Below are 7,541 nucleotides of genomic sequence, written 5' to 3'. Positions count from 1 at the left end.
GTTTAATCATTATCTATGTATTATATATAACTTATAATATTTGGTGTAGGATCACGGGTCTTTTCTTAGTGGTGCCTGTTATGGAAGTTCTTCCAATATCTATATAATATATATAACCTATGACATTTGTTGTCTGGTCACTGGTCTTCCCTGAGTGGGGCCTGTATATGGAAGTTCTGCCGATTCGTCAATGATCACTTCTAAATATTTGAATTGCATGACAAGTTCAACTATTTGTTTGTTTATTTTTTATTTTATTATATTTGGAGGATTCTGAGTTTTTCTGAAATCAAAAATTTGTTCTTTTGTTTTTGATACATTAATTTCAAGGCAGTTTTTCTGACACCAATTTTTTAAATGTTCACTTTGGTTTATATAATCATTTTCTGATTCTTGGCTATTCAATAGTCCCAAAATGGCTATATATCGTCTTCATATTTAACAATGAGAGATTCATCATAAATAGATACAAAATATACTAAATTGTACAAAATATACAAAATTGTACAAATATAGAAACCTGTACAAAATATACAAAATTGTACAAAATATACAAAATGTACAAAGCTACTACATACAAAATATACAAAATGTACAAAGCTACTACATACAAAATATACAAAATGTACAAAGCTACTACATACAAAATATACAAAATGTACAAAGCTACTACATACAAAATATACAAAATGTACAAAATATACAAAGCTACTACATACAAAATATACAAAATATACAAAATGTACAAAGCTACTACATACAAAATATACAAAATATACAAAATGTACAAAGCTACTACATACAAAATATACAAAATGTACAAAATGTACAAAATGTACAAAGCTACTACATACAAAATATACAAAATGTACAAAATGTACAAAGCTACTACATACAAAATATACAAAATGTACAAAATGTACAAAGCTACTACATACAAAATATACAAAATGTACAAAATGTACAAAGCTACTACATACAAAATATACAAAATGTACAAAATGTACAAAGCTACTACATACAAAATGTACAAAGCTACTACATACAAAATATACAAAATGTACAAAGCTACTACATACAAAATGTACAAAATGTACAAAGCTACTACATACAAAATGTACAAAATGTACAAAGCTACTACATACAAAATATACAAAATGTACAAAGCTACTACATACAAAATATACAAAATGTACAAAATGTACAAAGCTACTACATACAAAATATACAAAATGTACAAAATGTACAAAGCTACTACATACAAAATGTACAAAATGTACAAAGCTACTACATACAAAATATACAAAATGTACAAAGCTACTACATACCCAACAAGTATACAAAAATGTACAAAATGTACAAAGCTACTACATACAAAATGTACAAAATGTACAAAGCTACTACATACAAAATTACAAAATGTACAAAGCTATACATACAAAATATACAAATGTACAAATGTACAAAGCTACTACATACAAAATATACAAAATGTACAAAATGTACAAAGCTACTACATACAAAATTACAAATGTACAAAGCTACTAATACAAAATATACAAAATGTACAAAGCTACTACATACAAAATGTACAAAATGTACAAAGCTACTACATACAAAATATACAAAATGTACAAAGCTACTACATACAAAATATACAAAATGTACAAAATGTACAAAGCTACTACATACAAAATGTACAAAATGTACAAAGCTACTACATACAAAATATACAAAATGTACAAAATGTACAAAGCTACTACATACAAATTCAAATATACAAAATGTACAAAGCTACTACATACAAAATATACAAAATATACAAAATGTACAAATCTACTACATACAAAATATACAAAATGTACAAAATATACAAAATGTACAAAGCTACTACATACAAAATATACAAAATGTACAAAATGTACAAAGCTACTACATACAAAATATACAAAATGTACAAAGCTACTACATACAAAATGTACAAAGTACTACATACAAAATGTACATACAAATGTACAAAATGTACAAAGCTACTACATACAAAATTACAAAATGTACAAAGTCTACTACATACAAAATGTACAAAGTACTACATACAAAATGTACAAAATGTACAAAGCTACTACATACAACAAATGTACAAAATGTACAAATCTACTACATACAAAATATACAAAATGTACAAAGCTACTACATACAAAATATACAAAATGTACAAAGCTACTACATACAAAATTACAAAATGTACAAAGCTACTACATACAAAATATACAAAATGTACAAAATGTACAAAGCTACTACATACAAAATGTACAAAATGTACAAAGCTACTACATACAAAATATACAAATGTACAAAATGTACAAATCTACTACATACAAAATATACAAAATGTACAAAGCTACTACATACAAATACAAAATGTACAACTACTACAAAATGTACAAAGCTACTACATACAAAATATACAAAATGTACAAAGCTACTACTCAAATACAATTACAAAACTATAATACAAAATGTACAAAATGTACAAAGCTACTACATACAAAATTACAAAATGTACAAAGCATACTACATACAAAATATACAAAATGTACAAAGCTACTACATACAAAATTACAAAGCTACTAATACAAAATATACAAAATGTACAAAGCTACTACATACAAAATTACAAAATGTACAAATGTACAACTACAAATACAAAAATACTACAAAATGTACAAAATGTACAAAGCTACTACATACAAAATGTACAAAATGTACAAACTACTACATACAAAATATACAAAATGTACAAAGCTACTACATACAAAATATACAAAATGTACAAATACTACTACAAATGTACATGACAAACTACTAATACAAATGTACAAAATTACAAAGCTCTACCAAAATATACAAAAGCAAAGCTATCTAAAATATACAAAATGTACAGCTACTACATAAATAAAATGTACAAATACTAATCAATATACAATGTACAAAATATACAAAATGTACAGTCAAAATTAAATGTACAATAAACCTGTACAACAAAATGTACAAAATATACAAAATGTACAATGGAAATATACAAAGTACAATATACAATACAAGCTAGCACTATTCAGTATCTGATACTGAATAGTGGTTTTGCACTATAATCGGTGTTTTTTTTTCCGAAACCCGACAAAGTTATGGGAAGAGGGCAGCTGTGGGAGTGAATCTCGGACTCAGAGAAGTGTACAACAGTGGGAGTGAACCTGGGACTGGGTTTCAGCGGGTTTCGTAATAAAAAGCCGGACGACACCTGGCAATATCCGACAAAGTTATGGGACGTAGGCAGCAGCGTGTGTGTGTGTGTGTGTGTGTAGAGGCTGAGCGCGGGGGGGGGGGGGGGGGGGGGGAAGGAGGGGTGAACCTGAGATTCAGGGAAGTGTACACCAGTGGGGAGTGAACCTGGGACTCTGGGTTTTATAAAAAAGCAATAACAAATTGGGGGGGGGGGATTACTTTTGTACGAAACCCGACAATATGCGGCAAAGAAGTGGAAAGTAGGCAACGCGTGGGGAGTGAACCTGGGACTCAGTGAAGTGTACACCAGTGGGGAGTGAACCTGAGACTATGGTTTTCGGCGAGCTTCAGCTAGTTTCATATAAAATCAATTACTTTTTTACAAAACCCGACGAAACCTTGCAATATCCAAGAAAGTTATGGGTAGTAGGCAACAGTGGGGAGTGAACCTGAGATTCGGGGAAGTGTACACCAGTGGGAGTGAACCTGGGACTGGGTTTCGGCGGATTTTGTTATTTTAAAAAAGCAATTACTTTTTGTTTACGAAATGCGCCAAATGCCAACAAATTGGGGCAAAGTTATGGAAAGTAAGCAAATAATGGGGACTGAACCTGAGACTCAGGGAAGTGTACACCAGTAGGGAGTGAACCTGAGACTCTGGGTTTAGGCGAATTTCAGCGAGTTTCATATATAAGCAATTACTTTTCTTATGAAACCCGACGAAACCTGGCAATATCCGACAAAGTTATTGAAGTAGGCAATAGTGGGGGGTGAACCTGAGATTCATGGAAGTATACACATGTGGGGAGTGAACCTGAGACTCTGGTTTTCGGTAGTGCGGGGCGGTCCTTGGCAAGCTTAAGGACCACGGTCCTACGGTCCTTGGGAAATGAAGACCGCAAGGACCGGTCCTAGGACCGGTCCTTTTCGACATTGAACATTCCTGAGAGACTGTTGGAAATTCGAACCGGTTTGACCTTTGAGAGCGTGGGATCGTTCATTCTTGAACCGTTAAAGACCGCTACACGATGAAAACCGTGGCCTACAGGAGTAAAACACACGGAGTAGTCACACTCATTTCAAATTGTAACCTAATTAGAGAAGAGGGGTGATGCCTTCTTTATTTGCTCACCGTACTTCATTGTTACTTCGATAATTTAATAAAATTTGAAATTTATCCCCATTAACGGAGATAATGGCATCGCCCAAGGCGTTGATCGAGTTGTTCGTGGCGTTGATACACACACGCAACTCCTACCCCCCCCCCCCCCCCCCCCCCCCCCCCCCCCCACCACACACACCACTAGAGGGCAGCGAGCATTGAAGAGTAAGAGAGAGACGTGAAGTTATAATAGAAGGGGTGGATGAGGTAATAAGAGGGGTCGATGGTGACTTTTCACCAGATCTAACAAACTCAGCTACCCATTCATTGCTGAGTAGACAGGGATTCAGAAAAAACTCGACTGCACCCGGGATCGATCTCTGGCCCTTTGCGTATAAAGAGAGTGCTCTATCAACTGAGCTATCGGGGTCCCCAAATATTCTATTGGACTTTTTTAAAATTCAGACGTTATAACTGGGTTTTTTGGAAGGAAGAAACTAATGAAACTCATATTATTTGATTAGTAAAAACACCAAACGAAATTTTAATATTATTGTATTATTTTAAATGACAACACTGCGATAGAAAGGAGTGGTGACAAGAGATGGACAAAAGAAAACAAAAAATCGGATTTGCTACTTGCTAGGTTCGACCACACACACACACACACAAAACACACATCTTTTGTAGTCACATACATTTCAAACAATAACCCATTAGAGAAGAGGGGTCATGCCTTCACCATAGATCATTGTCATTGCGATCATTATGGTGTAGTAAATTTTGAAATTTACCCCGTATAATGGAATCGTCCAAGGCGTGCGCCTCCTGTTCCCCCCATCTCACACACGAAAAGGCGGTTTGCGGAGTGGAGGTTGGTGGTCGTCTGCCTGTATGGTCGTCTGTGTCGTTTAGTGTATGGCAAAGGGGGGTGGGTGCGATTAATTAAGTGGGATTGGTGGTGATTGGTGAAAGATAGGCAACCGAAGCAACAAATCGCTGGGGAAGTAGTAGGCTATGGCGCGAGACCGTAGGACCGTGGTCCTTGCAAGGACCGCCCCGCACTAGTTGAAAGGTGATAAGAAGTGAGGACCGGCGCCGGTCTTCCCCTCTGGGACCGGTCTTCGGTTCACAGCTAAAAGACCGTCGGACCGCGGTCCAGACCGGTCTTCAGCGCGGCACTAGTTTTCGGCGGGTTTCAGCGAGTTTCATATAAATGCAATTACTTTTATACGAAACCCGGCAACATCCGACAAAGTTATGGGAGATTCAGGGAAGTGTACACCAGTGGGGAGTGAACCTAAGACTCTGGTTTTCAGCGTGCTTCAGCGAGTTTCATATAAAAGCAATTACTTTTTTACGAAACCTGGCAATATCCGACAAAGTTATTGAAGTAGGCAACAGTGGGGGGTGAACCTGAGATTCAGGGAAGTGTACACTTGTGGGGAGTGAACCTGGGACTCTGGATATTGTAAAAAGACAATACCAAGGGGGAGGGGGAAATTACTGTTTTAACGAAACCCGCCAAAACCCGACAACGTTATGGGAAGCAGGCAGCAGTGGGGAGTGAATCTGGGATTTGGACACAGATGAGGATTGAACCTGGGACTGCGAGAGGCTGATACCAGTGGACAGTGAGCTCAGAATGTACTTTATTTCGAAACCTACCGAAATTATCAAAAGTTATGGGAAGTGGGCACCATTGGGCAATGAACCGGGACTCAGGGAAGTGCACACTGGTTGAGAGTGAACCTGGGACTGTGAGAAGATGATATCAGTGGAAATGAACCTGGGACTATGGGAGTTGGGTACCAGACGAGAATGAAGCAATTACTTTTTTACGAAACCCGCCAAAACCCACCGAAAAACCATAGACTTAGGTTTATTCCCCAATAGTGTACACTTCCCTGAGTCTCAGGTTCACTCCCCCACTGTTGCCTACTTTCTTTCCATAACTTTGTTGGATATTGTTGGGTTTCGTAAAAAAGTAATTGCTTTTTTGTTACAGAACCCAGTCCCAGGTTCACTCCCCAATGGTGTACACTTCCCTGAGTCCCAGGTTCACTCACCACTGCTGCCTGCTTCCCCTAACTTTGTCAGGTTTCGGCGTGTTTCGGCAGGTTTCAGGTTTCGTAAAAAAAGAAACACCCCTAAAAATACCACGTGTATTCAGTAAATAGATGTCAATTGTAGTCTAATATTCAGTATCTGTTTAATTATTATTATTATTATTATTATTATTATTATTATTATTATTATTATTATATTATTATTATATATATTATTATTATTATATTATTATTATTATTATTATTATTATTATTAGACGTCTATTATTATTATTTTATTATTATTATTATTATTATTATTATTATTATTATTATTATTATTATTATTATTATTATTATTATTATTTTTATTATTATTATTTTATATTATTTATTATTATTATTATTATTATTATTATATATTATATTATTATTATTATTATTATTATTATTTATTATTATTATTATTATTATTATTATTATTTTATTATTATTATTATTATATTATTATTTTATTATTATTATTATTATATTATTATTATTATTATTATATTATTATCACGTAAATTTTAATATAATACTGCAATTAATTCGCGGAAGTACATCATTCAATTAAAAATGGCAGAAAGTCTGGCCACATATTTATAATGAATCGGGTTTGTCTTAGATGACCAAACAAACAAACAAACAAACAAACAACAACAACAAATGAGACAAACAGAAAAAAGCAAGATTTTAAAAAGTAATAAACAATAGAAGAGCACAATAATGAAAAACAACAACGCGATGATAACACATAAAAGATATTCGTAATAAATCGATAACTGATTAAATTATTCCAACTACTTGATAAAAAAAAAAAAATCATAACCATAATCATAATAATGACGATGATGACGATTACAACAACAACGATAATAATAATAGTAAGTAATAATAATAATAATAATAATAATAATAATAATAATAATAATAATAATAATAATAATAATAATAATAATAATAATAATAATAATAATAATAATAGTATAATATAAACATTAAAATATATTACAAGCAAATAAAATGATTAAAACAAAATATTGGGGAAAAATAAAAGTAACCCGCCG

The sequence above is a fragment of the Berghia stephanieae genome, chromosome 9 (genome assembly GCF_034508935.2).
Source record: "Berghia stephanieae isolate SIO BIC M18660-M18661 chromosome 9, UCSD_Bste_1.3, whole genome shotgun sequence".
Lineage (NCBI taxonomy): Eukaryota > Metazoa > Mollusca > Gastropoda > Nudibranchia > Aeolidiidae > Berghia > Berghia stephanieae.
The sequence above is the reverse complement of the archived record's forward strand: the minus strand, read 5'-3'. Positions refer to the sequence as shown.